This window comes from Temnothorax longispinosus, chromosome 6 (assembly GCF_030848805.1).
Source record: "Temnothorax longispinosus isolate EJ_2023e chromosome 6, Tlon_JGU_v1, whole genome shotgun sequence".
Classification (NCBI taxonomy): Eukaryota; Metazoa; Arthropoda; class Insecta; order Hymenoptera; family Formicidae; genus Temnothorax; species Temnothorax longispinosus.
The window spans coordinates 12,409,737-12,421,078 of NC_092363.1; the positions used below are offsets into that span (position 1 = coordinate 12,409,737).

An 11,342-nucleotide genomic window follows, 5' to 3' on the forward strand; every position below is an offset into this window, starting at 1 on the left:
AACCGAGTATAAGAAAGTCGTCCAGGTAGAGTACGGAAGAGAATCCCCGACGTCGCAAGTAAGTCGTCACAGGGCGAAGAATTTTGATAAAAATAAAGGGTGCCGTAGAAAGCCCGAAGGGGAGAGCGGCAAAAGCATAAACCACACCGCTCCACTGGAAGCAAAGGAATTTCCTGTCATCTGGATGAATCGGGACAGGCAGGTAGGCATCCTCCAAGTCCAAGGTCGCCATATATGTTCTTGGAAGCAAAAGCTGAACCACAGTTCTCCAATCTTCAAGTTTGAAGTGCGGAGGCGATAGAAATGCATTTAAATCTTTTAAGTTTAACACGAGTCTTACGCCCCCGGAAGTTTTTTCCGACCAGAAAAAAGGACGAAAGGAATTGATCTGCGGATGGCTCAACTACCGTAATCGCGCCTTTAGACAATAGACGCGCGATCTCCTCGTCGCAACGAGATGCAGTCAATCGCGAAAACTTAGGTTCCGTTATTAAGGGCCTACACGGTGGGGAGGAGGCGAAGGGAATTCCAGAACTACGGGATCCGACGTGATGGCCTCCCACTGGTCTGCAAAATATTTTAGCCGTCCAGCAGTCCTTACCGGGTCTAATGCCGACGAGAGCGGGAACGAGAGCGGGAACGAGATCTCCGCGGTCGCCTGTCCGAGCGCTGAGCCCCTGCCTGGCGCGTCGGCTTCGAGGTTCGAGCCGCAGGGGCTCTTCTGTTTCCCGGCTGTCTTACGGGCTGGTTTTTTCCTGAGGCTTGGCGCGCCGGTTGAATAACGGCCTTAGGAGCCGGGGGAGCCCCTTTCTTTAGATCTTTGGCAGCTTTCTCACAAGCCTGAGCTCCTTTAGTTCCTCTGTGAAGGAGGAACCGAAAAGCCATTCGTCAATCGGTGCCGAATCCGCAATGGTCTTCCCCATCATGCTCAAAATCGGTTTGATGAAGGCTCTCCTAGCCAGGGAGAGGTTATGTTGGTGATCCGCAAGGAGACGAATCCCATCAGCCACCTGTAGCAAGGAATCTCGGCTTTCTTCTGGAAGGAGAGATGTTATGTCGGGCTTCAAGAGCTCCGAGATTCCCGATCCTAAAGCTCTCAAACAAGCCGCGACTTGTCTCTGCTGCTGCATTTGGTACTCGTCTCGCATGATTACAGAAGCCGACGGCTTGAGAGCTGGGACCAAAATTTTGTTGACCTTTGGCGGGCACAACGCCGCCAGCTCAGCTTTGGCTTCGTATTTCTCAAGAAGTTGAGTACGCAGTGCCTCGCCAATGCCTTCCCGAACAGCTTTTCGGGTGAATTCAAAAAGCGCAGGTTCCCAGGACGAGTTGACTGGCTGCGTAGGTACCGCGAAGAGTTCGTCCGCCAAGGACGGGGGAGCCGGAGGCGGGATGCTATTCGGCTCGACTTCGCCCTTGAAAGTGACGACAGGGGCTTCTGGCGCTGCGTACCGAGATAAGGAAGTGAAAGATACAGCGCAGAGCAAGGGACAATCGGTTATGTCCCCTCTTTGCCAAATTCTTTTCGTAGAAAAGTAATGAAGGTCAACAAGGGGACATACCTGGATCAATGCCTCGGTCCTCAGATACCCGTTTGTCCTGGCTTCTCTGGTATCTGGCCTGAAACGGGCGCCCTAATCTCTAAGGTATTGAGACGCCTGTTCTGCATCTCAAGGAGCGTGAGAATCCTCTGCATCGTGGTATCGTCTGCGGGAATCGTACCCAGATTCGGAGAAGGGATGCGGCGAGGTGATAGAGAGCCTTTCGGATCGCGAGATCTGTAGCTAAGCGAGCGGTCAGATCCTCGAGAACGATCGCGGGATCGGGAACGCCCTCGGGATCGCGAGAGCTCGCGGGATCGCGAGAGCTCGCGGGACCGCGACCGTCAACGGGACCGCGAACGATCGCGCCGATATTTATGGTGCCTTGAGGATCGACGATGTTTTCCCATTACTGCAATTCTCCTACACACCAAATAACCGAAACTTTATTGAAGAACCTGTTGACTTCACGGCAACAAAAAACACAATGAGAGGTACGCACCTAGGGACGCGCGGGATTGGCCCGCCCGATCGGTGGCGCGATTTTTCATTGGTGCAGGATATGAACCCTGTTGGCAAGCGCGCGCAGAGGCGCGACTACATTATTATATTGTTCATCCGGACGAGGCCCCTAGACATAATTAAATATTTCTTTCACATTAGAAAAGTTTTTTTAATATTTGAAAAACAACATCTTAAGCGACTCGCGCCGTAGGGTAGGCTTTAGCGTACTCGCGCGTTCAGCCTTGACGACTAGCGCCGGAAAGATCTGCCTTGGTCCCGTACCCAATCAGCAGACAGTTTTTTAAATGTGTTTTTAATATTTATTTTTTATTAATTATACATTTGTACAGTTTATTGTAAAAATAATATTTATTTAACGTTTATTAAATATTTATTTCACATTGATTATTTATTTAAAGTAATAATTTAGAAAAAATATTTATTAAACGTTTATTTAACGTTTATTTAATATTTGTTTTACATTAGTAAGTTATTTGCAATAATAAGTTAAAAAAACATTTATTTAACATTTATTCGACAGTAATTTAATATTTATTTTATATTAATTATTCATTTGCAATAATGATTTAAAAAAAACATTTATTTAATATTTATTCGACATTAATTTAATATTTATGTTACATTAATTATTTATTTGCAATAATGATTTTAAAAAACGATTATTTAACGTTTATTCGACATTAATTTAATATTTATGTTACATTAATTATTTATTTGCAATAATGATTTTAAAAAACGTTTATTTAACATTTATTCGATATTAATTTAATATTTATTTTACATTACTTATTAATTTGCAATAATAATTTAAAAAAACATTTGTATAATATTTATTCGACATTAATTTAATATTTATTTTACATTACTCATTCATTTGCAATAATAATTTGAAAAAAACATTTATTTAATATTTATTCGACATTATTTTAATTCTGCGAGTCGGCCACCCAGACAAAAATTCAGGCCCGATATTTTTAAGATAGGCTTTAATAAATAATCAGTGTCCCTCCACCTATAGGATCCCTATATGTTTGAGTCCTTCTCTCGAAGATGCGTACAGAAAGGCTTAAGCCATGTCAGTTATGTTTGATAAACATTCGAAAGTTATTATAGATTGTGACCACCCGGGATGTGACCTCAATCGGTGTATATTTCTTATCGCGACCAAAAATTACAACATTTTTGTTCATCAAGCACATTTCGGGTTCTGCATATTTTATTTGAAACACCTTTTTAATATGTTTCATGAATTTTTATGTGCACATAATTAAATTAAAAATATGAGACTGAAATCTATCTGGGTGCCGACCATCCGTCTGGTCAAGGCGTATTAAAAAAAGAGATGTGGCCTCGGGAGGGTTAATATTTATATTTTACATTAATTATTTATTTGCAATAATGAATTGAAAAAACATTTATTTAATATTTATTCAACATTATTTTAATATTTATTTTACATTAACAATTTATTTGCCATAATGATTTGAAAAAACATTTATTTAACATTTATTTGACATTATTTTAATATTTAATTTTACATTAATTATTTATTTGCAATAATAATTTAAAGAAACATTTACTTAACATTTATTTAATATTAAGTAAATATTTACTTCAAATATTATTTTATATTTATTATTTCATTATAAGAGATGTTTTATTATTTTTCTCCCGCGCGGTACCTGCATACCGGCAGTTCGCGGCAACGCCGCTAGGCGTCGCATCGCCAGTGCAGTCTTTCGAGTTCAAGATTCTGCACCGACTTGTATAAGAGAAGACTCCCTACGGGACCAAGGCAGATCTTCCCGGCGCTAGTCGTCAAGGCTGAACGCGCGAGTACGCTAAAGCCTACCCTACGGCGCGAGTCGCTTAAGATGTTGTTTTTCAAATATTAAAAAAACTTTTCTATTGTGAAAGAAATATTTAAGTATTCAAATCTTAAATTAACGTTTTTCAAACGTTAAAAAAACATTTTAGAATACGTCAAAATAAATGTTTTTGTAACATAAAAAAAAACACTTTCTCAAACCTTAAAATAAACTTTTTTAAACATTTAAAAAATGTCCTTTTAAACGTTAAAATAAACGTTTTTTAACATTAAAAAAACACTTTCTTAAACGTTAAAATAAACGTTTTTAAACATTAAAAAAATGTTTTTTTTAATGTTAAAATAAATATTTTTTAAATAAAAAAAAGGTGTGTTAACCCATAATTTGTAACATTTTTAAAAATGTTTTCAAAAATGTTTTTCGAATGTTTTTAAAAATAGTTTTAAAAACATTTCTTTGCTGATTGGGTTAAAGCCTTTCCATACGCATCTTCGAGAGAAGGACTCAAACATAGGGATCCTAAGTGGAGGGACACTGATTATTAAAACCTATCTTGAAAATATCGGGCCTGAATTTTTGTCTGGGTGGCCGACACCCACTCGTAGAATTAAAATAATGTCGAATAAATATTAAATTAATGTTTTTTCAAATCATTATTGCAAATAAATGAGTAATGTAAAATAATTATTAAATTAATGTTGAATAAATATTAAATAAATGTTTTTTTCAAATTATTATTGCAAATAAATGAGTAATGTAAAATAAATATTAAATTAATGTCGAATAAATATTATACAAATGTTTTTTTAAATTATTATTGCAAATAAATAAGTAATGTAAAATAAATATTAAATTAATATCGAATAAATGTTAAATAAACGTTTTTTAAAACCATTATTGCAAATAAATAATTAATGTAACATAAATATTAAATTAATATCGAATAAATGTTAAATAAACGTTTTTTTTAAATCATTATTGCAAATAAATAATTAATGTAACATAAATATTAAATTAATGTCGAATAAATGTTAAATAAACGTTTTTTAAAATTATTATTGCAAATAAATAATTAATGTATAAATATAAATATATAAATAAACCATTAAGATATTTCTTAAACTTTTTTTATGTGTAAAACATACATCATTGATATTGTATTCTAAGTTTCAAAATTTTTTACCACAAAAAAATTTTTTAATTGTTTAAACAATACTAATTATTTAAATAACAAAAAATCATACTCAAACTGTTAACGATAATCCCTTCTAACATAAAAAAATTTTGAGTTGTTTGACATACATGCAAAGTCTTCTTTTATTGAAAGTTTAACTTTTAGTAAGGACTGTACGACCCATACATCCTTAAGACAATCTTTTTAGCTTAGAATGAGTAAAACGTTGAAGCAGTACCAGTATTACGTCGAAAAAGAGCGGCGAAATCTACGTATAGCAGCATTATTCGGAATTATTGTCCAGAGCTTTATTGAAGAAACTTTAAATCGAAAAATTTGAGTGAGGTCTTGGGTGGCTCGAAGAAAACATCATGGTTTTCATCACAATGTCTTTCTAGAATTGTCTCTAGAAAATCCAAACAAATTTCGCAGGTATTTTTTAATGTATAATAATGGTATTTACTTTTTGAAATAACTGCTTTTACATCTAAACTCAAGTAATTTTCTTTTAATCTCATGTCCAGGTACCTTCGAATGGACACAAATACATTCGAATTCATGCTTCAAAAGGTTACTCCTCTAATTCAGAAACAAAACACGCACTTGCGCGAATGTATCTCACCTGCTGAAAGGTTGTCAGTTACATTGCGACATTTAGCTACAGGTAATGTATATTTTCATCACAAAAAAAATATACCAAAACCTTAAGTGACCGATTATGAAATTGAGTTTTGATTTCAGGTGAGACACAGGAGTCTTTATCGCTCAGCTTTCGTCTGGGACAAAGTACCATTTCTGGTATTATCAGAGACACCTGCTCTGCTTTGATCAAAGTCCTGCAGGTGGATTATTTGAAGTTACCAAGTAGCGAAGAAGAATGGAAAGTTGTAGCTACGGATTTTGGAGAGGTGGAATTTTTTTAATTGTATCGGAGCCTTTGATGGGAAGCATGTTCTGATTGATCCATCTCTAAATTCTGGCTCCCTTTATTACAACTATAAAGACAGTTACAGTATTGTGCTACTGGCATTGGTAGACGCCCAGCTACATTTCATTTACGTGGATGTAGGCACTAATGGCCGGATTAGTGACTCTGGCATTTGGAACAAGTCCACTCTGAAAGCTCATATTGACAGCAATTCATTGAAAATCCCTCCTGCAGCATCTTTGCCCGGCACAGAAACTGAATTTCCCTTTGTCATTGTAGGTGATGAGGGATTTCCGCTATTTAAAATATATACTCATACCTTACCCTGGGTCTTCATGCACTGGACGAGATTTATTACTTATGAGATTTATTACTTATGAGATTTATTACGAAAACAGTAGTATTTCAAAATATATAATAATTAGTATAAATTTTCCTTCGAGGCTTTCAAGAGCTCGCAGATGCTCCGAAAACACTTTTGGAGTAATGGGAGCCCGTTTCCAGATATTTCGAAGTCCAATGAGATACGACCCCCACTGTGCAAAGGAGATCATTCTTGCATGCTGTTGCTTACACAATATGCTGCGGTCTCAAGTCGTCGGGCGAGCAATGTACACTCCACCTACCTTCCTCGATAAAGAGGATGTATTTGGAGGCGAAATAAGGTTTGGAGATTGGCACAATGAGCCAATACAAGGCATTGTAAACTTTGTTCATCAGGGCGGGAACAGACATTCCAATTCTGCCCTGCAATTGAGAGACATGTGGTGTGCATATTTTAATACAGTGGGAGCTGTACCATGGCAAATGAAAATGGTTAATTTCTAATGGCATAAATATAGACATAGATGTATGCATAAAAATAAACTAATTATTAAAATTGTAAAAACTTGGGTAAACTTGTGGTGATATTATTAATGTAGACCTGTATAGATAAAGTGATAATATGAAGGTATGTGATGGTTATATCCACTGAACCAAATAAAAGTTTAAGTTCTATAATAAGCATATTTATTACAATATACCAACTTCAAATTAGACAATTAATTAATAACATTAATTAAAATTAATTACAATAATTACTAAATAATTAAAATTAGTTATAGGAAACAAATACAACTAAAACTACTTTTTATACAACTAAAACTAGTGGCACAAAATGTAAATCATAAAACCATTCTTAAAAAATAAATCAAGTTCTGATTATCCGTACAACTAATGCTGCCATTTACAGTCGGCATACAACGAGTTTGTGAGTGTTCTTTTCTTTACATTATAAAAATCTATAACATGGATACTAGTCACAGCAAGTCAGGTAAATTCTTTGGCACCATTTTTGGCTAAAATAATGGACAGAATTAAATTGCACATTCTTAGCTTAACAATCAATATTGTTGCGGCACTGCGCCTTCGCGCTGAGACACCCGTTGCTTCGCTCGCGAGTAGCTTCAAGCCGAAGCGCGTTCCCTGACGACGGGATGTATTGATCGGCGAATCAATTGTCAACTGTCAGATTTTGTCTGGAGTTGCTGGACTGTTCGGACGTGTGTCCGCACTGTCTGTTCTGTATCGAGATAATAAACGTTGAGATTGTTTGTTTCCTTAAAACCGCGGTGTCTCTTTTATTCCCGCGAGCTTCGAGAGTGCGAGTACGCGAGTGCGAGCGAGTGCTAGTGCGACGCGGTGAGCGCAATAATATTTTTGGTCATAACTCATGACTGAAATAAAAATACTGTTTTATAGTAATACTAATACTAATTATAACAAAGAATAAAATTATGTGAACTTAATTTGGCAACCTTTTTGCCACGTACATTCAATGTTTGGAGGGGAAAAAACATGATTTAATATCTAGTAAGAACTATCAAAATCTCATTTTCACATTGTTTTCTTTTTTCTTTTTCCAAACTTCGAATGCGAGTTGCAACGAGGTAGCCAAATATGTCTGCATTATCTTCTTGAGGAAGAGTAAGAGGCAGTGGCTGATTGGCTTTTTGCATTAGATTGATTGCTTTTTCCATGATGGCAGTTGATTTATAACGTTTGGTTCCCCTGTTTTTGTACAAATTGTTGCAAAGGGCAGATGCTGGGCGGGGAGGAGGGAGAAGCACAGGTAAAGTCAAAGGCCGAGAACTGTTGGCGCTTGACGCACTTGGAAGGCTCATTGAGGAAGTACAAGACGAATTGGTGGTCGGAGAATTTGTTGTAGCACCTTCACATACAGGTTACAGATCATTGTTTGGATCATCAGGAATTTTCAAAAACATCTGGAAGTAGGAAATAAAAATTACATTTATACATGTGTAAATTGTTTACTAAATTACTGACTTCCAAATCATTCACCTGCAGGTTTTCATCATAATAAATAGGTAGCACCAGTTCTGTATTCATGGCTGTTTGACTTTGGATTACTGGCAAATTTGACGAAGATTCGGCCTGAACACAAGCTTTTTCGAGGAAGAAAAGCTTTTTGTACAAGTGCCACTTGGGCACATAAATGCCGTCCCCGTCCGCCCCACTGCACTTGTTTTTAGATTCCCTGACCTTCTCATGGTTACTAATAAAAGTCTGTTTAATATTTTTTCATCTATCTGCAACAGAATCGCCTGCAAACGCACAACCACAATTAAGAAATTTCAATGCAAAACAGAGTTCATGATAATGCAAAGTCCTAAATGTACCGGTTGTTACTTATTTATAATGGGCAGAAATGCTGCATTGCAATTGCATTATTATATATTTAGTGTGAATAGTATTCATAATCTGACATAACCTGAAAATGAACTTACTGGTGAAGTTGGGCCCCAAGACCGTCGCGACCTGGTCCTAGGCATTGCTTTTTATGTCGTTTCTTCTATAAATGTCTAGTGTGCAGTCTCAAAGTATCGGTCGCCGCTCAACTTCCTCAACAAGGTGGAAATCCAACTCGTTAGTAAAAATACTCTTTTTCGGCGCCATCGTGCTCCCTTCAAAATCCTCTTGTGTTCGCGCCGGCTCCGTACTGGGCGTTGATTGGCTGATCCTGTCGCGAAAAATAGACTTCAGCCTAAACGGCAGCAGCGAACAACAACTGCGAGCTGTTGCGCTCTAATTGGTCGACGCACGATATCAACAGCAACAGCGACCGCAACCGCCAACAGCAATCGCTAGTGTGATACGGCCTTAACACTATCTGTGTATCTGAGATTAATTTGACAAAAATGCTAGATCCTGGTAAATGGTAGACTTGCTAGACAAAAAACCCTTCTCTCTGCTCAATCCTATGATCCTAACTTACATACCTCCTCCGGACAAAACTCCATCGTTAATTGACCTAGCTATAGGATTCGCACGTATTGTCCCAATTTCGGAAATCCGAGTCTTCCGGGATACTCTGAGCAGCGACCACTGCCCGATTCAGATCATTCTTAGTCGCAAGGTCAAAACAAGATCCGTCTTTTCCTTTAAATGCAAGTTTACTCGTCAACAATTTAATAACTTCATCAAAACTCTGGAGATTATGCTACTATTAGATAGTTACTAGACAGATTTTTATGGAATATCATAACCTCAATTCTTATTCGCTAATTAATTTACAAATGCTAGTAACGAGATAGTAACTTTATCAGATTGGCACAACAATGCAGCGCCATCTACCATCGTATCTGATATATAGTGACTAGGCAGCAACTAGATCATAAATAACTGATTATCTAGTGACAAGCTCTGTCTGACTTTAAAATTTTATTCTAATCTATACTACCTAGTCACTACCCAACAGCAAAGAAATGTTTTTAAAAATATTTTTAAAAACATTTGGAAAACATTTTTGAAAACATTTTTAAAAATGTTAAAAATCATGGGTTAACACCTTTTTTTTATTTGAAAATATTTATTTTAACATTAAAAAAAACATTTTTTTAATGTTTAAAAACGTTTATTTTAACGTTTAAAAGGACATTTTTTTAATGTTTGAAAAAGTTTATTTTGAGGTTTGAAAGTGTTTTTTTTTATGTTACAAAAACATCTATTTTGACGTATTCTAAAATGTTTTTTTAACGTTTGAAAAACGTTAATTTAAGATTTGAATAAATATTTCTTTTACATTAGAAAAGTTTTTTTAATATTTGAAAAACAACATCTTAGCGACTCGCGCCGTAGGGTAGGCTTTAGCGTACTCGCGGTTTCAGCCTTGACGACTAGCGCCGGGAAGATCTGTCTCGGTCCCGTAGGGGGTCTTCTCTTATACAAGTCGGTGCAGAATCTTGAACTCGAGAGACTGCACTGGCGATGCGACGCCTAGCGGCGTTGCCGCGAACTGCCGGTATTGCAGGTACCGCGCGGGAGAAAAATAATAAAACATTTCTTATAATGAAATAATAAATATAAAATAATATTTGAAGTAAATATTTAATTAATATTAAATAAATGTTAAGTAAATGTTTCTTTAAATCATTATTACAAATAAATAATTAATGTAACATAAATATTAAATTAATGTCGAATAAATGTTAAATAAACGTTTTTTAAAATTATTATTGCAAATAAATAATTAATGTAACATAAATATTAAATTAATGTCGAATAAATATTAAATAAATGTTTTTTAAAATCATTATTGCAAATAAATAATTAATATAAAATAAATATTAAATTAGTGCCGAATAAATGTTAAATAAATGTTTTTTTAACTTATTATTGCAAATAACTTACTAATGTAAAACAAATATTAAATAAACGTTAAATAAACGTTTAATAAATATTTAATAAACGTTAAATAAATATTATTTTTACAATAAATTGTACAAATGTATAATTAATAAAAAATAAATATTAAAAACACATTTAAAAAACATTGTCTGCTGATTGGGATGGGGTAAAGAAATGATAGAAGAATCAATAAAGCAATTTGAATTCATATACCGAACTAAATATTACGAACCAAGAATGCTCGATCAAGCCAATCTTTCTACAACACCTGTAAGTTTTGATGAAAGTTTGGAAAATGTTCCTGCCACGACACTCGATGATGTACTGGATTTAGGATCTCTTTTTGAATCGAATAAATCAAATCAAAATTTAAGTACAAATTGGCGAAAGACTTAGATGATTATTTGCGTTTTCAACGAGCTGATAAAAATAAAAATATTCTTTCTTGGTGGAATCAAAATAAAAAGCAATTTCTTATATTAGCTTCAATGGCACGAGATTATTTTAGTATTCAGGCTACATCCGTTTTAGTGGAACGTTTTTTTTCGAAGGCATCGCTAGTAATCCGAAAACATCGCAATCGACTCAACGATAAATCAGCACGAAACTTATTATGCTTCAATTCGTGGCTTACTTGCAGCCTTTCTTCAAAAATA

General features: G+C 35.5%; 1 long non-coding RNA gene and 1 pseudogene across 1 annotated transcript; one reads left to right on the forward strand and one right to left on the reverse strand.

Moving 5' to 3' along the window:
• Nucleotides 1-5,603: 5,603 nt before the first annotated feature.
• Nucleotides 5,604-7,097, forward strand: LOC139814894 (uncharacterized; annotated as a pseudogene).
• On the reverse strand, nt 7,097-9,484 carry LOC139814895 (uncharacterized). Its single transcript, XR_011732612.1, has 3 exons — nt 8,787-9,484; nt 8,341-8,603; nt 7,097-8,264 (listed from the first exon to the last, which is right to left on the reverse strand). It is a non-coding gene; the product is annotated as an uncharacterized lncRNA (long non-coding RNA).
• Nucleotides 9,485-11,342: the final 1,858 nt, after the last annotated feature.